We start from the raw sequence: 24867 nt of genomic DNA, 5'->3' as shown, positions 1-24867 counted from the left end.
TGCTCCCAAGGTCGAAGTGGAGTTGGGAGAGGATGTAACAAACCTTTTGGCTTTGAATGACTTGACTTGATGTGAGCACAAACTTCACAGTTAGCTACCATCTGTTTGACGTCTTATATCAAAGTAGGCCACAAAAAGTAGTGTTGAACTAATTCAAGAGTTCTAGGAATACCTAGATGACCTGCCGTAGGTTTAACATGCACCCAATGAAATACCAACTGACGCAACTTGGTAGTTGGAACAAATAAACGGGCATCATGGAAAGGTAGTCCTTGTTTGATTGACCTTTTGGGATCTGCTTGAGCCCATTTTTGCCATTTCTCAAAGGTGAAGGAATTACGTATTTCTTCAAAAAAGTCTTCGGTTTTTATGATGCAAAGAACTTTGTCTGGAGCAATGATAGACGTAAGAGACTGAATCGGGGGTAACATAGTAGAATCTTGACGGGACAAAGCATCCGCTTTGTGATTATCCTTTCTGGGGCGGAAGGTTACCACAAAATCAAACTCGGCAAAAAACAACATCCATCGGAGTTGCTGAGGAGTCAAAAGTCTAGCTGAACTCATGAACTGGAGATTGAGGTGATCTGTATATAATGTGATAGTGTATTTGGTGCCTAACAAATGGTGTCTCCATTCTTTGAAGGCATCACGGATTTCCAGAAGCTATTTCTCAGCAATAACATAATTTTGTTCTGCTTCGTTCACCTTTCGAGACATGTAGGCTACAGGATGTTGTTGACCATTATCTTTACTGCATTGTGATAACACTGCACCAATGGTCACATCTGAAGCATCTGCTTCCCCTATGAATGGACGCTCAACATCCGGATGAGTCAAGACTGGGGCAGTGGAGAAAGCTAGGTGGATACCCAAATAGAGGACATCTTGCAATTCCCAGGGGATCCCTGCTGAAGGAAGATCTTCGAGGGAGGTTCCCACAAGGAGCCAACAGGCTATAGTCTGGATTTAGAGGGATTAACAGAATTCCCTCCAAACCCCTGCATCACCTGCAAGAGTATTGGTACTGAGGAGGTTGGGTGCCAAAGATACAATGGGGCATCAACTGTATGAAGGGAAATCATATGAGTGGTCTTCCATATTGTGATCTGTTAGGGACTCATTGTTTAACATAGTTGCACTGCCAGAGGTTCCATCGCTAACACAAGTAGGAACGGTGAGAGGGGGCAACCCTGCCCGGTACCTAACTCAGACCAAACAAGTCTGAGATCTTACCCCCAGACTGCACACTGGTGCAAGGATCCATAGATAGCAGTTGGGTCCCCTGAATAAATATAGGGTCCATCCCAATCTTCCTCAGGACATGCCATAAGTATGTCCGGTTTAAAGAGTCAAATGTGTGTTCGATATTCAGGACAGCCAGTGTGAGCATGTGATCTTGATGTTGCAAGGAGACCAGATCCTCGGGGCTTGCGCATGTTCCCAACATGTCCACCTCTTGGCAGCTCCAAACTCCATTAGTTATATAGCACAGAGTTAAAGAATGGCCAAGTGGGGGAAGGGGTTTTGGGTTGGGAACAGCGGGGATGAAGATCTGCGGAAGCAAGAGTTAAACAACACAACTGCAAAATTAATCACAATGACTTTCAATAAATTTTGTTTCGAATTAACACTTATACTGAAAACATGAATGGCCTAAGGCTTCACTATAACTAGGCCTCAAGAATCAGGTAACTGGAAATCAAGAAAGGTTATGCAAGGTTTTCTCATAAACATTCCAGAATTAACATATTGTATTTTGAACAATAAACTCTCTCCAAAATACTTCTTAGAATAATCTCTGCATTGTAGCAAGAATCAAAGAGCACATGTTTTTTTCTCTGAATGAATGAACTGTACAAGTACCATGAATAACATTGCTACATCACTCTCTGATTAAGAATCTCAAGACTCAAATGTTCAGGGAATATTATGCACCTTAATCAAAGTTAAACACCAGTAATGAATTGCGGACTCTGTTGCCGACTCGAACATCTAGATTCACATGCAATGAAATGATTGCGCACACTGCCGATCTATGATTCAAGAGTTAAATGCCGGGAAAGAATCGAGCACACTGTTGCCGATTCGGAATTCGCGATACAAATGCATGAAATGATCGCACACACTGCCGATCTGAATGCCAAGAAGTAAATGCCTGGAATGAATCATGCACACTGTTGCCGATTAGCAATTCACGATACAAATGCCATGAAATGATCTTCGCACACTGCCGATTTGAATGCCAAGAAGTAAATGCCTGGAATGAATCGCGCACACTGTTGCCGATTCGGAATTCACGATACAAATGCCATGAAATGATCGCGCACACTGCCGATCTGAATGCCAAGAAGTAAATGCCTGGAATGAATTGCGCACACTGTTGCCGATTCGGAATCCACAATACAAATGCCATGAAAACAATCGCACACGCGATTTCAAGTTTAAGCCCAAAACTCGAGTGTCACTGGAAAACGGAGTCGGGGGCCTAACCCGACCTCCGCCTTACCGCCCTGCTTGAAGATCACCAAATAAACAAGGGCAGGCCTGGAAATGACTGGATAGGCCTCCAGGACAGGAGCTCTGGAAAATGCTGCTGCTCTGCACCGGGACCTCTGAATAGTGAGCACGTGGAGCTGGGCTGGCTCCCTTATATAGAGCCAAGCCCCACCCACGAGCCACATCCAACCATGCTGCAAGAAAGGCTTCTAGAATGTCTTACAATAAAGGACTACACCCTGTAGTCCTGCAAACAAGCCTTGCAAATTAACAATGAATTACAAACAGCATTAATGACTTTTCAAGGTAAAAGCTCTGCAATGCAAAAGGTTAACATACTGCATAGAAACATAATGCATGAAATATGCCTTTGCATAAGGACTAGGTTTTTGCATTTACGTTGCCCGTAGAGCGCGCACTGTCCTGATGTTGACAGTACTCCCCACTCCCAAACGCGATCTAGGGCCTGGTTTGTCTGGATGTAGGTGATGAAAACTCCTCACTAGTCGTGGAGCTTGAATGTCAGATGAGGAGACCCATGAGTTGCTCAGAGGACCATATCCTTTCCAAGATATTAAATACCAGAGATTACGACCTCTAAATTTTGAATCCAGCACCTGTTTAGCTTAGTATTCCAATTCTCCCTGTACTAGAATTGGAGCTGGTTGGGAGCGGACTTTTTGGACAGCTCTTTTCAGGAGTGAAGTATGAAATACTGGATGAATATGTAGTGACCTTGGTAACTGCAGTTTATAGGTCACTGGATTGATTTGTTGAAGTATCGTGTAAGGACCTATGAACTTGGGATTGAACATATGCTTTTTCTTGAAGTCAATATGATGTGTGGAAAGCCACACTCTATCACCTGGCTTATATTGGGGTCCTTCACAATATTTCTTGTCATAGTGCTTTTTCTATGTTTGTTTAGCTTTATCTAGGTGTTGCTGGATTTGTTTCTGGGTTTGATAGAGTTGTTGAATCGTCTCTGACACGGCTGGTGTAAGTGTACTTTCTTGTGGAACCGTGAGTGGCATGGTAGCAGGATGATAGCCAAACAGACCAAAACAGGGGGTGACACCAATGGAAGTATGATACCAGTAATTATAGGCTAGTTCAGCTAACCAAAGCATCGATGTCCAAGAATTAAGTGCTTTCTCAGCATAAGCATATAGGTGTTGTTTCAATGTCTGATTTAATCGCTCAGTTTGGCCATCCGATTGAGGATGATGACTGGTAGACAGTGTAGAAGTGATTTGAAGTGTTTTGCACCACGTTTTCCAGAAGTTAGAGGCAAATTGTGATCCTCGATCGGATAGAATCACTTTTGGTAATCCGTGACATCGGACCACTCGATTTAAAAGGATTGTTGCCAGTTCACTGGAGGTGGGCAATTTCTTGCAAGCAATTAAATGTGCATATTTCGTGACCACCACAAGGGTTACTGAGTGATGTTGAACAATGGGTAGACCAGTAATAAAGTCTACTGTGATGTGCTCCCAAGGTCGAAGTGGAGTTGGGAGAGGATGTAACAAACCTTTTGGCTTTGAATGACTTGACTTGATGTGAGCACAAACTTCACAGTTAGCTACCATCTGTTTGACGTCTTATATCAAAGTAGGCCACAAAAAGTAGTGTTGAACTAATTCAAGAGTTCTAGGAATACCTAGATGACCTGCCGTAGGTTTAACATGCACCCAATGAAATACCAACTGACGCAACTTGGTAGTTGGAACAAATAAACGGGCATCATGGAAAGGTAGTCCTTGTTTGATTGACCTTTTGGGATCTGCTTGAGCCCATTTTTGCCATTTCTCAAAGGTGAAGGAATTACGTATTTCTTCAAAAAAGTCTTCGGTTTTTATGATGCAAAGAACTTTGTCTGGAGCAATGATAGACGTAAGAGACTGAATCGGGGGTAACATAGTAGAATCTTGACGGGACAAAGCATCCGCTTTGTGATTATCCTTTCTGGGGCGGAAGGTTACCACAAAATCAAACTCGGCAAAAAACAACATCCATCGGAGTTGCTGAGGAGTCAAAAGTCTAGCTGAACTCATGAACTGGAGATTGAGGTGATCTGTATATAATGTGATAGTGTATTTGGTGCCTAACAAATGGTGTCTCCATTCTTTGAAGGCATCACGGATTTCCAGAAGCTATTTCTCAGCAATAACATAATTTTGTTCTGCTTCGTTCACCTTTCGAGACATGTAGGCTACAGGATGTTGTTGACCAGTATCTTTACTGCATTGTGATAACACTGCACCAATGGTCACATCTGAAGCATCTGCTTCCCCTATGAATGGACGCTCAACGTCCGGATGAGTCAAGACTGGGGCAGTGGAGAAAGCTACCTTTAAGGTTGAAAAGGATCTGTCAGCTTCATGGGACCATACAAATGGTTCTTTCTTTCTCAACAACTTGGTGATTGGCGCCACTGTCTGAGAGAAATGATCTATGAACCTGCAATAGAAGTTTGCAAAACCTAGAAAGCACTGAACATCTCGAACAGTCTATGTAGTGGGCCAATCAGCTACTGCTTGTACTTTTCTTTCTGCCATGACCATACCTTGAGGGGTAAGGATGACTCCTAAGAACTCGACGGTGGTAACATGGAATTCACATTTGATTAATTTGTAATACAGATTATGCTTTTGAAGGACTGTGAGAATCTTCTTGACGTGTTGTACATGTTCGACTTCATTGTCTGAATAGATTAAGATATCGTTGATGTAGACTATTGCAAATAGATCTAGACACTCTCTAAGGACGTCATTCAGAAAGAATTGAAATGCTGCTGGAGCGTTACAAAGTCCAAAGGGCATGACTGTGTATTCAAACAGACCATATTGGGTTTTAAAGGCAGTTTTCCATTCATCGCTTCTCTCATTCTGACTAAATAGTAAGCACCTCTTAAGTCTAACTTAGTGTAGATTTTTGCTTTTTTAACTTGATCCAACAAGACAGGGATCAGAGGTAATGGGTACTTGTTCTTGACTGTGATTTTGTTCAAACCTCTATAGTTTATGCAAGTTCGAAGATCCCCATTAGCCTTGGAGACAAAAAAAAGAGGAGACGCTGCAGGAGACTTGGAAGGACGAATAAAGCCATTAGCTAGAAATTGATCTAAGTATTTTCTTAGGTGTTGATTTTCTGACAAGGTGTACACCCGACAACTAGGAATATAGCACCAGGAGTTAGATCAATTTGGCAGTCATATGGTCTGTGAGGTGGCAAGGTTTCTGCTTCTCTTTCATCAAAAACATCTAGATAGGATGAGTACTGCCAGGGCAGCGTTACATCTTTCTCAGCAGCTGTTGCTACGTGAGCTTTGCAAGGTTTTGTGACTCTTGATGTCTGGAGACATTTTTCATTACACAAGATGGAGGAGAATACGATTTTCCGTTCTGACCAGTTGATTTCAAGGTTATGATAACTTAACCATGGCAGTCCAAGAATGATTCTATACTGAGGAGCATGGATGACGTCAAAGATGATTTTCTCTTCATGTTTGATATTCTGATCTCCCCCATTACAGGTCACCAACAAGAGGATAGTCTGCAGAGTCACTGGGCCCCCTGTTAAAAGTTTTCCATCTACGGCTTGTATGATTTCTGTTTTTTTTTCTTGGTGCATGGGATCCCCCATGTTCGAACCAATTGTGCATCCACAAAGTTACCAGTAGCCCCAGAATCCACTAAGGCTTTCTTAAGATATTTCTTCTTCTTTACTTGTACTTCGATGTCTAACTTAAGATGCCTTGAATGTGAAGGGTCCATGGTGACACCCAAGAACAACCCTTCTTTACATCTTGGGTGATCTAGTATTCCTGCTCAGTTTGTGCATTTCCTGCAATTTTCTTGATTGGACCTTGTTTGCTCTTCGGTTTTTTTGGACACTCTTTGGCGAAGTGGCCCTTGCGCCCACAGTAAAGACATTGTTCGTTCGTTCTATATAGGTCTTTTTCATCTTTTGTCAAAGGCCACCTGATAGTTCCAAGTTCCATTGGTTCATGATTACTCTCTTTCGGAGTTCTTGATTCTCTACGTTGGTGAACACGCCAGGAATATTTCTCAGTCTTTTTGCGTGTTCCTTGTTGTTCTGCAAGACGATGGTCTATTCTCAAAACAACGTTTATCAGATCTTGACAATCTGTAGGTTGAGGATCGATCTGGGCAAGAATGTCTTTTAGCTCTTCTCTGAGTCCTTGGTAGAACAGGGCTGCTTGCTTTTCTTCAGGCCAGGATGTCTCTGCTATCAGCCGATTAAAATTAGCCAAGTAGGAAACTAAATCTTTATTGCCTTGTCGCAATTCTAACAGTTCTCGGTCTGCTGATAGAGTCACTGTTCTTCGATCAAACATTCTTTCAAATTCACAGACAAAGTTTCTCCAATTGTAAAGCAGGGGACTGTCTTTACGCACAAGAGGAATTGCCCAAGTGGCCGCGTCTCCAGTCAGGTAAGAGAACAGGAAGGCCACTCTGGATTGGGCAACAAGGAAAGTGTGTGGTCGACAGGTAAAATGCAATTCTACTTGAGTAAAAAAGGATTGCATTTTCAGAGGATCACCTGAAAACCGTTCTGGAGGAGCCAGAGGAATGGCTGAGGGAAAGTTGAAGGAAATGTTAGTTGGAGGATTACCTCCTGAACTTTGAGGAGGAGTACCAAACCAACCCGCACCCAGAGGACCTTGTTCCTTCTTTTCTACCCGGTCTTGTAACTGATTCACTCTCTCAGCTAAACTGATTGCTATGTCTTTGGATGCTACCACATCCGATTGGAGCTGCGTGATAACTTTAACTAACTCATCCAATGTGGCCATATTGAGAACCTAGCGCAAACCAGGAGGATTAAAAATTTGTGGGCTCACTATTCTGTCAAGGAGACCAGATCCTCGGGGCTTGCGCATGTTCCCAACATGTCCACCTCTTGGCAGCTCCAAATTCCACTAGGTATATAGCACAGAGTTAAAGAATGGCCAAGTGGGAAAATGGGTTTTGGGTTGGGAACAGCGGGGAAGGAGACCTGTGGAAGCAAGAGTTAAACAACACAATTGCAAGATTAATCACAATGACTTTCAATAAATTTTGTTTCAAATTAACACTTATGCTGAAAACATAAATGGCCCAAGGCTTCACTATATCTAGGCCTCAAGAATCTAGGTACCTGGGAATCAAGAAAGGTTATGCAAGGTTTTCTCATGAACATTCCAGAATTAACATATTATATTTTGAACAATAAACTCTCTCCAAAATACTTCTTAGAATAATCTCTGCATTGTAGCAAGAATCGAAGAGCACATGTTTTTTTCTCTGTATGAATGAACTGTACAAGTATCATGAATAACACTGCTAAGTCACTCTCTGATTAAGAGTTTCAAGACTCAAATGCTCAGGGAATATTATGCACCTTAATCAAACTGCACATCTAGGTTTCAATGTCTAGAAATGATTGCGCACTCCGCCGATATGTATTTCAAAAGTTAAACACCAGGAATAAATTGCGCACTCTGTTGCCGATTCGAACATCTAGATTCACATGCAATGAAACGATCGCGCACACTGCTGATCTATGATTCAAGAGTTAAATGGCGGGAAAGAATTGCGCACACTGTTGCCGATTCTGAATTCACGATACAAATGCCATGAAATGATTGCGCACACTGCCGATCTGAATGCCAAGAAGTAAATGCCTGGAATGAATCGCGCACACTGTTGCTGATTCGGAATTCACAATACAAATGCCATGAAATGATCGCGCACACTGCCGATCTGAATGCCAATAAGTAACTGCCTGGAATGAATCGCACACACTGTTGCCGATTCGGAATTCAAAATACAAATACCATGAAATGATCGCGCACACTGGCGATCTGAATGCCAAGAAGTAAATGCCTGGAATGAATTGCACACACTGTTGCCGATTCGGAATTCACAATACAAATGCCATGAAATGATCGCGCACACTGCCGCTCTGAATGCGAAGAAGTAAATGCCTGGAATGAATCGCGCACACTGTTGCCGATTCGGAATTCACAATACAAATGCCATGAAAACAATCGCACACGCGATTTCAAGTTTAGGCCCAAAACTCGAGCGTCACTGGAAAACGGAGTCGGGAGCCTAACCCGACCTCCGCTTTACCGCCCTGCTTGAAGATCACCAAATAAACGAGGGCAGGCCTGTAAATTACTGGATAGGCCTCTGGGACAGGAGCTCTGAAAAATGCTGCTGCTCTGCACTGGGACCTCTGAATAGTGAGCACGTGGAGCTGCGATGGCTCCCTTATATAGAGCCAAGCCCCGCCCATGAGCCACACTCAACCATGCTGCAAGAAAGGCTTCTAGAAAGTCTTAGAATAAAGGACCACACCCTGTAGTCCTGCAAACAAGCCTTGCAAATGAACAATGAATTACAAACAGCATTAATGACTTTTCAAGGTAAAAGCTCTGCAATGCAAAAGGTTAACATACTGCATAGAAACATAATGCATGAAATATGCCTTTGCATAAGGACTGTTTTTTTGCATTTACATCGCCCGTAGAGCACGCACTGTCCTGATGTTGACAGATATGTTTGGGAAAGTCGGCTCTGGCTATGTAATGTGCTTCTCCTGGGGATTAATCCTGGTAGGGCTGTCTGCACAAGGGAGGGGAGGTACGGATTAAGGTGATTTGCCAGGATACTACTAAGTATGTTAATGTCTATATTTAAGAAGTAAATGGGCATTTATGCTGAGGCAACATTAGGTCCTTACCCAGTTAATGGATCATTACTATTAGGGTTTCCCAAAGCGTGGGAGGAAGGGTACCCTTCTGGAGGGCTTTCTCAAAAACCTCTCATAGCTTACCTGCTAGGATACCTATATAATTACGATAGAACTCCACAGGGAGACCATTGTTCCTGGGTGTTCTGGTAGTCTTCAACGTTCAGACAACAGCAATAAGCTCATCACATGTAATGGGTTTGTCTAGGTTTTTGGTGTCATCTGGAGTAAGGCTCGGGATAAACCGTTATTGTGTATGAGTGGGTCTGCCCTCGGCTGACATAAATGGTACTGAAATGGGAATGGAAGACATTGTTAATGGCCCTTTGTGTACAAACAGGGTGCCCGGCGTGATCGTGTAGAGTAAGGATTGGAAGCTCCCTTTTAATGCCTGCTCTCACCAGGAACTAAAAGTCCCATAACAAATGATGCAAGAAATTCTCTTAGATTTACTTGCACCATTTGGCACCCCCTCTTAACGGGGGAATTTGTGTACATTATGCCTGGCTCAATTATAATGTAGCGCAAAGGGTTACAAAGTGTCGCTATGCATGCATTGCACCACTTTGTAAATATGGCACGAGGATTTTGACCTCAATGGGCCACATTAGCGTAAAAAACATTGACGCTAATTTGGCGCAAGGGTGAACTAGGGGTGTATAAATATGCCCCCTGTTGTTTTAGCAGGAGAGGCTGGAGACCTACATGGTGCCTCAGCTCAAAAGTTCTGAAAGGAGTTCATGTGTCTTTTTAAAGGCCTCACTAGAAAGGAGGAGCTGGTAAAGGCTCTGAGGGTCTGATTGGCAGCCAGGGAAGCTGGTGAGCACACAGAGGTGGACAGTGTAGATCTGAAGGAGCAGAGTCTACATTGTGATTTTGTGGCACAACAAGATCTGCCTAGGGGGAAGGCACCCTCCAGGGCAGGAAGCGGTGTTTCTTTCAATGGTCTGACCCCAGAGGAGCTGGAGGACAGTTGGGAATCTAGGAAATACACTTTGAAAACTTGAAAGGATCAGGCTGTGAATGGAGGCAAAGAAACTGGCCATAGAAGAAAGAACAATTATCTTGGCTCACGAGCGGAACTTAACCCCTTCTGTGCCGCGGACGTAGTGGTTACGTCCCGCGGCACAGTGCTGCTGTGCCGAGGACGTAACCACTACGTCCTCGGCACACAGCCCAGAGGGAGCGCTCTCGCTCCCTCTGTGTGCTTCCCCCCACCCCCCCAAAGTCAGGGATGGAAGGGGAAGCCCTTCCCCTTCCACCCCCGACCCCCCCACCCCCCCATAATGACGTCAGCGCGCGATCGCGCGCTGACTTCATTATGGGGATTTAGCCGCACAGGAAGCCATTTGCTTCCTGTGCGGCGAACGGAGAAGAGGTGAGTTCCTCTTCCCGGTGGGTGGGGGGTTTGGGCTAAAGAGGCACCGGGGGAAAGGAAAGGCTTTTCCTTTCCCCCGGTGTCTCTTTGAGCATTCCTGCTGCCCGATCGCATTGCGATCGGGCAGCAGGAATGCCCACTAGACACCAGGGATTTTTTTTTTTTGTTGTACTTTCTGTTTCTTGTTGGCGGGGAGCGGCCCCTTGGGCAAGGGTCGCTCCCCTTGTGGGGGCAATTTGTTACGGCCATTTCTGCCCCCCTTGGGGGCAGATTGGCCTACTTTTTAGGCGGATCTGCCCCCAAGGGGGGCAGAAACCACTGGATCACCAGGGATTTTTATTTTCTGTGCATTTATGTTGGGGGGGGGTGCCTTTTCTGCCCCCCTTGGGGGCAGATCGGCCTATTTTTTTTAGGTCCATCTGCCCCCAAGGGGGGCAGAAGCCACTTAGGCACCAGGGATTGTGTGTGTAGTGGATGGGGGGGCGCCCCCTTGGGCAAGGGTCGCTCCCCTTTGGGGGGCATGTCTTTTAGGGCCATTTCTGCCCCCCTTGAGGGCAGATCAGCCTATTATTTTTAGGCTGATCTGCCCCCAAGGGGGGCAGAAACCACTAGAACGCCAGGGATGTTTTTTTATGTGTTTATTTCTGTGGGGGGGCGTCCCCTTGGGCACGGGGCGCCCCCCCCCCAAGGGGGGCATTGACCTGTTGGCCATTTCTGCCCCCCCTGGGGGCAGATGGGCCTATTTTTCTAGACCCACCTGCCCCCAAGGGGGGCAGAAGCCACGTAGACACCAGGGATAGTGTGTGTGTGTGTGTGTGTTAGTGGATGGGGGGGGGGTTTGGGCAAGGGTCGCCCCCCACTTTGGGGGCACATGTACCCAGGCCATTTCTGCACCCCTTGGAGACAGATCAGCCTATTATTTTTAGGCTGATCTGCCCCCAAGGGGGGCAGAAACCACTAGAACGCCAGGGATGTTTTTTTATGTGTTTATTTTTGTGGGGGGGCGTCCCCTTGGGCACGGGGCGCCCCCCCAAGGGGGGCATTGACCTGTTGGCCATTTCTGCCCCCCCTGGGGGCAGATGGGCCTATTTTTCTAGACCCACCTGCCCCCAAGGGGGGCAGAAGCCACGTAGACACCAGGGATAGTGTGTGTGTGTGTGTGTGTTAGTGGATGGGGGGGGGCTTGGGCAAGGGTCGCCCCCCACTTTGGGGGCACATGTACCCAGGCCATTTCTGCACCCCTTGGAGACAGATCAGCCTATTATTTTTAGGCTGATCTGCCCCCAAGGGGGGCAGAAACCACTAGAACGCCAGGGATGTTTTTTTATGTGTTTATTTTTGTGGGGGGGCGTCCCCTTGGGCACGGGGCGCCCCCCCAAGGGGGGCATTGACCTGTTGGCCATTTCTGCCCCCCCTGGGGGCAGATGGGCCTATTTTTCTAGACCCACCTGCCCCCAAGGGGGGCAGAAGCCACGTAGACACCAGGGATAGTGTGTGTGTGTGTGTGTGTTAGTGGATGGGGGGGGGGCTTGGGCAAGGGTCGCCCCCCACTTTGGGGGCACATGTACCCAGGCCATTTCTGCACCCCTTGGAGACAGATCAGCCTATTATTTTTAGGCTGATCTGCCCCCAAGGGGGGCAGAAACCACTAGAACGCCAGGGATGTTTTTTTATGTGTTTATTTTTGTGGGGGGGGCGTCCCCTTGTGCACGGGCGCCCCCCCAAGGGGGGCATTGACCTGTTGGCCATTTCTGCCCCCCCCTGGGGGCAGATGGGCCTATTTTTCTAGACCCACCTGCCCCCAAGGGGGGCAGAAGCCACGTAGACACCAGGGATAGTGTGTGTGTGTGTTAGTGGATGGGGGGGGGCTTGGGCAAGGGTCGCCCCCCACTTTGGGGGCACATGTACCCAGGCCATTTCTGCACCCCTTGGAGACAGATCAGCCTATTATTTTTAGGTTGATCTGCCCCCAAGGGGGGCAGAAACCACTAGAACGCCAGGGATTTTTTTTTATGTGTTTATTTTTGTGTGGGGGCGTCCCCTTGGGCACGGGCGCCCCCCCAAGGGGGGCATTGACCTGTTGGCCATTTCTGCCCCCCCTGGGGGCAGATGGGCCTATTTTTATAGAACCACCTGCCCCCAAGGGGGCAGAAGCCACTTAGGCACCAGGGATAGTGTTGTGTGTGTTTTTTTTGTTTGAGGGCTGTCCCCTTTGGCAAGGGTCGCTCTCCATGGGGACACAGTACTAAAGGTATTTTTTGGCTTCCTTGGGGCAGACAGGCCTATTTTTTTAGTAGGCCCATCTGCCCCTATGGCAGAATCCACTTAGGCACCAATTTCTAAAATGTTTGATGGTGGGGTGTTTGTCAACTGAAGAAGTCTTTGCATTTGTGATAAAAAATGTTTTCCTCCTTTTTGTTCTAGTTCAAAGCTTTTGCTTTATTTGCTGTGGCTCCTTGCGGTTTTGGCGGTGGTTGACCTGCAGTTTGCACAGTTGCATGTTTTAGGTAAGTAAAAACAATTTACTCCAAAGGAGTATTGTTGCCATGCATGAATGACATGTTTGTAGGGGGTGTACTAAATGCAGGATTGTGTGTGAAATTGTCCTTAGGTTTGTGCACAATGATATTTGTTTTGTCTTATTTCTAATTTGCCTTTCTTTCTTTCTTTTTAGTGGGATATCATTGGTGATTGCTGTGTAGTTGCTGGTGAATCAAGCTTTTTCAGGCAAGTGAGCGGTATAGTTTTTGAGTTTGTAACTCTTACTAACAAAGCTACACTTTGTTACTTGTCTTACACAGTGCTGGTTGTTGGTGGTGAATTTGTCCAGTTAATTTTAGCAGGAGAGATCATGGCTAGCCGCAGGATGACCGCTCAGCAGGTGGTTGGTATGCTTTTTGAGTCACAGTCTGATCATGACTATGAGACGGACTCTGCATCTGAGGCAGAGGAGGAAGTCAGAGATTCTGGCAGTGATGTTTCTGTTGGAGGGGAATCTTCTGATGATGAAGCCACACTCAGTGCAGATGAAGGTTCTGTTTTAGAGGAGGACATTGATGTGCCAATAGTGCAGCAACTGGGGCTGAAAGGTTTCCCGTTAGAAGACCTGATGTCTGGGTTGCGCCAAACATGGAGCAGCCAGAGTTGCCTGCCTTTACTGGTCTCCCGGGGTGTAACGCCAATACAGAGAACTTTATGCCTATCAATTTCTTTGAGTTATTCATGGATGATGTGTTTTTGGAAGAGATTGTTGAGCAGACTAATTTGTATGCGGAGCAGCATTTGAGGGACAACGCTGCTAGACTTAGGCCACACTCTAGAGCTGCCCAGTGGATTCCCACAAATTTGGAGGAGCTAAAAAAGTTTTTGGGTTTGACTTTTTTGATGGGGTTGATAAGGAAGCCGTCACTGGCTTCTTATTGGTCTACTAGTCCCTTGATGGCAACAGCTATATTTCCAGCTACCATGAGTCGTAATCGGTATTTGCTTCTTCTTAGGATGCTGCATTTTGTTGACAATGCATTAGCCTTGCCACGAGATCACCCAGATTCTGACCGTCTTTTTAAGATTAGGCCTGTCCTTGATCATTTTGTAGATCAGTTTTCGGAGGTCTATGTTCCAGGCAAAGAGATAAGTGTGGACGAGTCTTTGGTCCTCTTCAAGGGTCGTTTGGTTTTTAGGCAGTACATTCCTAGCAAAAGGGCACGATATGGAATTAAATTGTATATGCTGTCTGAAAGTAGGACAGGATATGTGTATAGTTTCCGTGTGTACACTGGTAGGGATTCCAATATTGACCCCCCTGGTTGTCCTCCCACTTTTGGAGTTACTGAGAAAATAGTGTGGGATCTTGGTAGACGACTGTTCAACAAAGGTCACCATTTGTATGTAGATAACTTCTACACTGGTGTGCAGTTGTTCAAGGAATTGTTTAGAGTGGACACAGTTGCTTGTGGCACAATCCGTTCTAACCGGAAAGGCTATCCAAGGGAGCTTGTCTGTAAAAAACTTGAGAGGGGACAGTGCTGTGCCTTGCGGAACGAGGAGCTGCTAGCTTTGAAATTTTCAGACAAGAGGGATGTCTACATGCTAAGTACCATCCATGATGAGAGTACTTCCCCTGTGACTGTTTGGGGCCAGGTTGCTGAAGTGCGCAAACCTGTGTGCATTTTAGATTATAATAAGCACATGGGAGGTGTAGATAGAGTTGACCAGAGGTTGGAACCTTATACTGCTATTCGTAAGTCTTATGTTTGGTATAAGAAGTTAGCACTTCACCTCTTCCACTTAGCAACCTTCAATGCTTTTATTGTGTTTAGGGATAGGTCTCCAGACTCAAAGATGACATTTGTGAAATTTCAGGAGTCAGTGATAGAGAGCCTTATTGTGGTGGAACAGGCCAGAGTTCCTAGAGAAGCAGTGGTGGAGGATGTGGCTAGATTGAAAGATCGCCACTTTGCTGAGCACATTCCTCCCACACCCAAAAAAGACTTTCCAGCTAAGAAATGTAGAGTGTGTTTTCGAAGAGGTATCCGGAGGGAGTCTTGAATGTACTGCCCAGATTGTCCTTCAAAGCCTGGGCTGTGTGTCGGTGCTTGTTTTAAGAATTACCACACCCAGAAGAATTTCTGGGAACAACCATGAGTGTAAACTCATGTCTGTTTTGTATTTTCATGTGTTTAGTTTCATGGTTAGCATTTCTGTCATGTTGTTAGTTAGAGCTTTTGTGTTTGTTGTTTTGTAATTCTTTCTACTTAGTTAGGGGTTCCTCTGTTTAAAAAAAAAAAAAAAATATGATGCCATTGTGTGTGGAGTGGGGCTTGGCTGAGACTGTGCATATTGACTTGATGTTGGCTACTGCAACACACTGCCAGCCAAACACCAGTCCACACACTCTCATCAGCTGGTGTGATTGTTGTATCAGGCATGTGGGCGTATGTAAGTGATGGGCCCTTGAGTGGCACTGTCTGTCGATGTGAGTGTTGTAATGTGCTGGGCCCGTGGCTGGCGGTGTGAATGGCCTTGTGTGTGTCATGTATGAAAGTTGTGTGAATGGACTGTAAAGCGGTTGGTGCCTTGTCGCGGCTTTACAGCTCACGAGCTGTGAGTCATTGGTTCAGTTTTTTGCCTTTCAGTTACTAACAGTGCTTTTCATTTTTGTGAAAGCTCTTGTTAGTAAAATTTGATCCACTGAACCATCACTCACCCTCGTGCCAAATCCAACCAGTATGTGTGGTAAAAATGACCAAACCTGCTCCGCTGTAATGAGGCGTCGCAGCACACCTATGACACGCTAGGTGCCTCAGGTGGGACCCCGATGATGAAGCATGCCACCAACTTGGTTGGTGGGTGAGGGGTCTTTTTCACATAACCTAAGTGTGTTTCTTTTCAAAATTTTAGTGTTTGGCACATCACGGACGTATGTGGGCACATCAAAACGATATATTACAAAACTACCTGTGTTTGGGGGGGGAGAGGGCACCTATGTTTTTGGTCCTGTGTGCGGCCTTCATCTAGGGAAACCTACCAAACCCAGACATTTTTTAAAACTAGACACCCCAAGGAGTCTAGGGAGGAGTGGCTTGCGTGGATCCCCCAACATTTTCTTACCCAGACTCCTCTGTAAACCTCAAAATGTGCTTAAAAAAAGCATATTTTCCTGACTTTTCTTCGTACGATCACCACTCCAGCACAAAATTCCTACTCCCCAGTGTTCCCCTCAGTCTCCCAAATAAAATGACACCTCACGTATGTGGGTCCCCAAAGCAGAGTCAGTCTAAAGATGTATAAAAGAATATGTCCTTATAAACTCGCAGTACTATCCCCTGTATCTCTACAAGTTTTGGGCCTTATTCTGTTGGAGGCACCTGGCCCACCCACACAACTGAGGTATCATTTTTATCGGGAGACTTGGGGGAACGCTGGGTGGAAGGAAATTTGTGGCTCCACTCAGATTCCAGAACTTTCTGTCACCGAAATGTGTGAAAAATGCGTTTTTTTAGCCAATATTTGAGGTTTGGAAAGGATTCTGGGTAACAGAACCTGGTCAGAGCCCCTCAAGTCACCCCATCTTGGATTCCCCTAGGTCTCTAGTTTTCAGAAATGCACAGGTTTGGTAGGTTTCCCTAGGTGCTGGCTGAGCTACAGGCCAAAAACTACAGGTAGGCACTGTTTTCAATGAAAAAATGTGATGTGTCCACGCTGCGCTTTGGGGCGTTTCCTGTCGCGGGCGCTAGGCCTACCCACACAAGTGAGGTATCATTTTTATCGGGAGACGTGGGGGAACGCTGGGTGGAAGGAAATTTGTGGCCCCTCTCAGATTCCAGAACTTTCTGCCACAGAAATGTGAGGAACATGTGTTTTTTTAGCCAAATTTTGAGGTTTGCAAAGGATTCTGGGTAACAGAACCTGGTCCGAGCCACACAAATCACCCCATCTTGGATTCCCCTAGGTCTCTAGTTTTCAGAAATGCACAGGTTTGGTTGTTTCCCTAGGTGGCGGCTGAGCTAGAGGCCAGAATCTACAGGTAGGCACTTTGCTAAAAACAGGTCTGTTTTCTGTGATGTGTCCACGTTGCGCTTTGGGGCGTTTCCTGTCGCGGGCGCTAGGCCTACCCACACAAGTGAGGTATCATTTTTATCGGGAGACGTGGGGGAACGCTGGGTGGAAGGAAATTTGTGGCTCCTCCCAGATTCCAGAACTTTCTGCCACAGAAATGTGAGGAACATGTGTTTTTTTAGCCAATTTTTGAGCTTTGCAAAGGATTCTGGGTAACAGAACCTGGTCCGAGCCCCGCCAGTCACCCCTCCTTGGATTCCCCTAGGTCACTAGTTTTCAGAAATGCACAGGTTTGGTAGGTTTCCCTAGGTGGCGGCTGAGCTAGAGGCCAAAATCTACAGGTAGGCACTTTGCTAAAAACAGGTCTGTTTTCTGTGATGTGTCCACGTTGCGCTTTGGGGCGTTTCCTGTCGCGGGCGCTAGGCCTACCCACACAAGTGAGGTATCATTTTTATCGGGAGACGTGGGGGAACGCTGGGTGGAAGGAAATTTGTGGCTCCTCTCGGATTCCAGAACTTTCTGCCACAGAAATGTGAGGAACATGTGTTTTTTTTGCCAATTTTTGAGCTTTGCAAAGGATTCTGGGTAACAGAACCTGGTCCGAGCCCCGCCAGTCACCCCTCCTTGGATTCCCCTAGGTCTCTAGTTTTCAGAAATGTACAGGTTTGGTAGGTTTCCCTAGGTGCCGGCTGAGCTAGAGGCCAAAATCTACAGGTAGTCACTTCGCAAAAAACACCTCTGTTTTCTTCCAAAATTTTGGTGGTGTCCACGTTGCGCTTTGGGGCGTTTCCTGTCGCGGGCGCTAGGCCTACCCACGCAAGTGAGGTATCATTTTTATCGGGAGACTTGGAGGAACGCTGGGTGGAAGGAAATTTGTGGCTCCTCCCAGATTCCAGAACTTTCTGCCACAGAAATGTGAGGAACATGTGTTTTTTTAGCCAATTTTTGAGCTTTGCAAAGGATTCTGGGTAACAGAACCTGGTCCGAGCCCCGCCAGTCACCCCTCCTTGGATTCCCCTAGGTCTCTAGTTTTCAGAAATGCACAGGTTTGGTAGGTTTCCCTAGGTGGCGGCTGAGCTAGAGGCCAAAATCTACAGGTAGGCACTTTGCTAAAAACAGGTCTGTTTTCTGTGATGTGTCCACGTTGCGCTTTGGGGCGTTTCCTGTTGCGGGCGCTAGGCCTACCCACACAAGTGAGGTATCATTTTTATCGGGAGACGTGGGGGAACGCTGGGTGGAAGGAAATTTGTGGCTCCTCTCGGATTCCAGAACTTTCTGCCACAGAAATGTGAGGAACATGTGTTTTTTTAGCCAATTTTTGAGCTTTGCAAAGGATTCTGGGTAACAGAACCTGGTCCGAGCCCCGCCAGTCACCCCTCCTTGGATTCCCCTAGGTCTCTAGTTTTCAGAAATGTACAGGTTTGGTAGGTTTCCCTAGGTGCCGGCTGAGCTAGAGGCCAAAATCTACAGGTAGTCACTTCGCAAAAAACACCTCTGTTTTCTTCCAAAATTTTGGTGGTGTCCACGTTGCGCTTTGGGGCGTTTCCTGTCGCGGGCGCTAGGCCTACCCACGCAAGTGAGGTATCATTTTTATCGGGACACTTGGGGGAACGCTGGGTGGAAGGAAATTTGTGGCTCCTCCCAGATTCCAGAACTTTCTGCCACAGAAATGTGAGGAACATGTGTTTTTTTAGCCAAATTTTGAGGTGTGCAAAGGATTCTGGGTAACAGAACCTGGTCCGAGCCACACAAATCACCCCATCTTGGATTCCCCTAGGTCTCCAGTTTTCAGAAATGCACAGGTTTGGTAGGTTTCCCTAGGTGGCGGCTGAGCTAGAGGCCAAAATCTACAGGTAGGCACTTTGCTAAAAACAGGTCTGTTTTCTGTGATGTGTCCACGTTGCGCTTTGGGGCGTTTCCTGTCGCGGGCGCTAGGCCTACCCACACAAGTGAGGTATCATTTTTATCGGGAGACTTGGGGGAACATAGAATAGCAAAACAAGTGTTATTGCCCCTTGTCTTTCTCTACATTTTTCCCTTCCAAATGTAAGACAGTGTGTAAAAAAGACGTCTATTTGAGAAATGCCCTGTAATTCACATGCTAGTATGGGCACCCCGGAATTCAGAGATGTGCAAATAACCACTGCTTCTCAACACCTTATCTTGTGCCCATTTTGGAAATACAAAGGTTTTCTTGATAGCTATTTTTTACTCTTTATATTTCAGCAAATGAATTGCTGTATACCCGGCATAGAATGAAAACCCACTGCAGGGTGCAGGTCATTTATTGGCTCTGGGTACCTAGAGTTCTTGATGAACCTACAAGCCCTATATATCCCCGCAACCAGAAGAGTCCAGCAGACGTAACGGTATATTGCTTTCGAAAATCTGACATTGCAGGAAAAAGTTACAGAGTAAAACTTAGAGAAAAATTGATGTTTTTTTCACCTCAATTTCAATATTTTTCTTTTTCAGTTGCTATTTTCTGTAGGAAACCCTTGTAGGATCTACACAAATTACCCCTTGCTGAATTCAGAATTTTGTCTACTTTTTAGAAATGTTGCGGTTTATGGGATCCAGCGTTGGTTTCATGCCCATTTCTGTCACTGACTGGAAGGAGGCTGAAAGCACAAAAAATCGTAAAAATGGGGTATGTCCCAGTAAAATGCCAAAATTGGGTTGAAAAATTGGGTTTTCTGATTCAAGTCTGCCTGTTCCTGAAAGCTGGGAAGCTGGTGATTTTATCACCGCAAACCCTTTGTTGATGCCCTTTTCAGGGAAAAAACCACAAGCCTTCTTCTGCAGCCCATTTTTCCAATTTTTTTAAAAAAAATGAAATTTTCACTGTTTTTTGGCTAATTTCTTGGCCTCCTTCTGGGGAACCCACAAAGTCTGGGTACCTCTAGAATCCCTAGGATGTTGGAAAAAAAGGACGCAAATTTGGCATGGGTAGCTTATGTGAACAAAAAGTTATGAGGGCCTATGCGCGAACTGCTCCAAATAGCCAAAAAAAGGCTCGGCACAGGAGGGGGAAAAGGCCTGGCAGCGAAGGGGTTAAAAGAGCTGGACTTAAAAGGCAAGCCCAACACAACTGGTGGCAGCATTTAATCAGTGCAGTTTGAGAGAAGGGTACCTACTCAAGAATCTAGAGAAAGAGTACACGAAGGAGGATGACATACACAGGTGATTTCAGGGGCTGTCAGGTAGCTCTCCACATGCACATGGTCCATGAGAGAGATTGGGGGCTATTCTGTGGCACTACTTCACAGTGGAGGGGATGGACACCTTGTTGGCACAAGGAGCAGCAAGCAAGATCACCTACACTACCATGAAGGATGCCCTTAACACTAGGTATGGCCTGACACGAGAGATGTACAGAGATAAATTTTAGGGAAAGTTAGAATTTGATTCCCACACCTGGATTGAGTTTGTGGATTCCTTCTGCAGAGCACTAGATGGTTGGGTGAAGGGCAGTGAGACAACAGATTAACAGGGGCTGTACAAGTTGTTAGCAATGGAGCAATTGTCTAGTCTGTGGTTTCCAGAGCCGCACCAGCAGTTGATTGATAGCAGGCTTACTGACCCCAGAAAGCTTGCTCAGTAGGTGGACCACTGGATGAGTACCAGTGTCCACAAGAAGTTGTATAGGGGAGACTCTGCCAAGGTTAGGCAGAGTCCCCATCAGAAGATGGATAGGGAGGTCAAGGGAGAAACAGACAGGTCCCAGGATAAGCGGGGGGGAGGTTCACTTGTCCCTATTGACAGGAAGTATGGAAGTTCTAGTGGGCGGTGGGTCAGGGCAACCCATTTTCAACATAGTTGCTTTGAATGTTCACTGCAGGACACAGGAAAGGGGAATCTTTCCTAGGAAACCCCCCACTGGTAGCCCCTGTTCAGGGGTGGCCAATGTGGCCTTATATAGAGGTAATTCCCAGGGGCAGGTCGTAGACCATGCGGTTATCTCCCTTAGTTGGTAAATGAGTTTGTGATCCCCGAAGGTGGGATTCATCACTTTCACGTGGTAAAAGTGGATGGGGCCCCAGTCACTGCTCTGAGGGACACCTGGGCTAACCAGACCATGGTTATGAAAAGGCTAGTTTCCCCAGAGCAGTGCACCGACCAGGTGTGTATGGTGTCTCCAGTCCATGAGAAGTACTTTTTGCCCTATGGCTCCGGTGTCCCTAGAGTGTAATGGAAAGTGAACCAGAGAAGGATCACAGTTAGCCCACAGATGCCCATAGACTGCATTCTAGGGAATGAGTTGCCCCCGTTGTCAAGGGAACTGTGAGGAGCAGCCTCCAAAGGCGCTCTAACAGTTCAGTCTTTTAGGTGTACTGCTCCAAAGAGGAAGGTACGGGATACCAGCAAGAGGGACATAAGCCCACCACTGTCTTCTGCTCAGCCTGAGGGTACAGATCCTAAGTTAAGTGACCAACCTCAGGATACCACCCCTGAAATGGTGGGAGGTGAAGTGGAAAAAGGGTGCAAGGGTGCAAGGTACCTGGGGCTACAACAGAAGTTTATATAGGGAAAGTGCAGAAGTGGCCATGCACAAGCATTCCTCCAAAGAAAACACAATCCATCACTGTTCAGCTCTATGCAATTCAGAGAGCCAGCTGGTAACAATTCATGCCTGGTCATCTAGACGGATCACACCAGGCATTACATTGTATTGGGGGTTGACACCCATATGAGCCTGGGTAACTCAAGTACTAGAAGGACTTCAGGTGCTTCATCAAGTTGCAGGCCCAAGGCATCCTAGCAAAGATTCTCACCCCATACCAAGCACCATTGACTGATCCCACTGTAAAGACGATTTAATGCCACATCATCTCAAGTTGCCATCTGAAGACATATGCCTATGACTTACATGATCACAGTGATTACATTCTCTGGGATCTATTTAGATATTAGCAGATGAGTTACTCCGTCCCATATAATGGGATTTAGATATTGGCAGACGGGATATCCATCACCGTCATGGTGGACTAACCTGTTCGCCAGTATGTAAATCAGGCCCTCTGTCTTTCCTCCCATAGGTTAATCCAACACACGCTGATCCACTTGTACTTGTGGCTCTACCCCCCCTGTCAACCTGGGCTCAGTCCATTATCCTGATCAGAATCGGGCATAGGACATACCACACCAAGGAGGGCATTTGTACTTTGCCCTGCCATGTAGTTTCACACCTAACATTCACTGGATGTTCACTCTCCATTGGACACAAATGACACACTTCTCCTATAATAGGTTGCTGAACATCTGATCTCAAAGATCCTGCTCTGGACTGATTTGGTTCTTCATAGTCTCACACAGGTTCCCACATGTCATCCTCTGCACTGGGATCCAACATGGCCAGCTTCTACCCTACCTTAGCTGGTCCTTTTCCAGAAATAAAATCCTAGAGGTCACCAATTACAGCAGTTCACAAATTACTTGATGAAGTTGACAGGAAACTAGAAGACGTAGAAAGATAAATAAACTACCAACCAGACTGGTGCTTAAAATGTAAAATCACATATCTGGAAAACTGTTTCTGAAAATGGGGAATGAGATAATGGGGGTCATTACAACCCTGGCGGTCTTTGTTATGACGGAAGCACAGACAACAGGCTGGCGGTGCTTCCCAGGTCATTACGACCGCGGCAGAAGCGCCGCGGTTGCACCGCCGGGGCCCGGGTCCCACCACAATGGCCCCGGCGGTTGTAATCCACCAGGGCAGCGCTGCTAGCAGCGCTGCCCAGGGGAATTACCTGTCCCCCTACCGCCAGCCGCTTCCTGGCAGATTGAACCGCCAGGAAAAGGCTGGCGGTACGGGGAGTCGCGGGGCTCCTGGGGGCATGCCAGAGGCATGGGCAGTACAGGGGCCCCCTGCCACGGCCCCGTGCAGCTTTTCACTGTCTGCTATGCAGACATTGAAAAGCACGACGGGTGCAACTGCACCCGTTGCACGGCCGCAACACCGCCGGCTCCATTTGGAGCCAGCTCCTGTGTTGCGGCCGCCCGCCGGCCAAGTGGGGATCTCCTGATGGCCGCAGCGGGAATGCAGCCGCATTGGCAGCCGCATGGCGGTCAGATCCGCCCGCCAAGGTCATAATGAGGGCCAATATGGCTTCCTACTACAGTCTATGCTTCAAAAACAATTCTATGTTCCATTGGAAATACAACAGACCCAAAGGATTCCAACCCAGCAATACAGAGTGGCCATGCTCTGTCAGAAATCTTTTCCGCATAAGGCCCTGCACACATGGACAGATGAGTAGGGGAGATACGTGCTCATAAAAATAAAAACAATGTGCCATAATGGGCATTGTCTGTGCTCCTAATATTAATAGATCTCCTTCTTTTTGTGCATCTGTCCAGGCAGGTCCAGAGTGGTTGTGGATGGGATTGGAACCGGTTCATTGGTCCAATACTGGACCAGATAGACCATTTAGATAAGTGCAATACCTTGGACATAGCCTTCCTGTCTGACAAGATTAATGATAATGGTTTGTTGGACGTGTGGCTCATTGCTCACCCAAGGGACCTTTTATTTCCCAATGGTACCTCATCCAGGATAGACCTTTTGTTACATGAGGTCTGTAACTTCAACTTCCATTATGCTCTGACATATTGCCCAGTGGCATATGTGATCACAGCCCATCTTACTCCATCTTCAATGTGGCCACAGTAAACCACTGGGGGATACTGGAGGATGTCCACTTTAAGTCATGAAGCCCCAGATAACAAAAGCCTTCTTAACACACATGTTTGCAACTAATATACAGAGAATATACACCCAGTAGCTTCCCCTATGAGCAGTGGGTAAGGCAGCCTAGAGAGGCCTCCTGATGACTTAAAAAAAGAGACTCCTTAGGGGCAAGAAGCATTTGGAGGACAGAATAGCAAAACTGATCTTAGACTATAACACCGTACCTACCCCCCTATTCTATGATGCCAACTAAAAGCAGAGAAATGTGTTTTCTACAATTATCATATGGGCAGAAAAGAAAAAACCTTTACAAAATTTAAATGATCCCATTATGAATGGGGCAAAAGGGTGGGCAAGATGCTTGTGCTTCAGCTATAGCAGAGGGAGGCTCAATTGGTGATAGCTGCCATATGCAATATTCAAGGTATTTTACTCACACACTGGGAAGACGTTAAAGAGGCATTTGCTTCTTACCAGAGTCTTTTTACAAGGCTCCAGACGATATTGATTGTGAGTTGGAAGACAGCTTTCGTACCTGACTGCCGCTCTCATCCCTGTTGGAAGAGGGTAGGAAACACCCAGGGGGTGCCATTACAGTAGAGGGGATCAGCAAAGCTACTTCTAATTTCCCAATGTGCAATGCCTTTGGGAAATTAACAAAAACATCAACTTATTTGGTGGCTAAGTTATATTATTAAGCATATAGCAAAGCTGTGGTGTCACAGTTCTTCAGGGCAAATTACAGTAAAGCAATCATCACCTTGCTGCTGAAGGCAGGCAAGGAAGCCTTGGAAAGCTGGAGCTAGAGGCCCATTTCTCTCATAAATAAGGACATAAAAATGCTGGCCAAAATACTGTCAGTGAGAATTGTAAAGTTATCCCTTCCCTGATACACACTTCTCAGATTAGCTTTGTTCTGGGACGCTCATCCAAGAATCATGTGCGGACCTGAACGCACCTCCTATGGGAATCGA

Source organism: Pleurodeles waltl, chromosome 1_2 (genome assembly GCF_031143425.1).
Source record: "Pleurodeles waltl isolate 20211129_DDA chromosome 1_2, aPleWal1.hap1.20221129, whole genome shotgun sequence".
Lineage (NCBI taxonomy): Eukaryota > Metazoa > Chordata > Amphibia > Caudata > Salamandridae > Pleurodeles > Pleurodeles waltl.
This window is presented reverse-complemented; position numbering follows the sequence as displayed.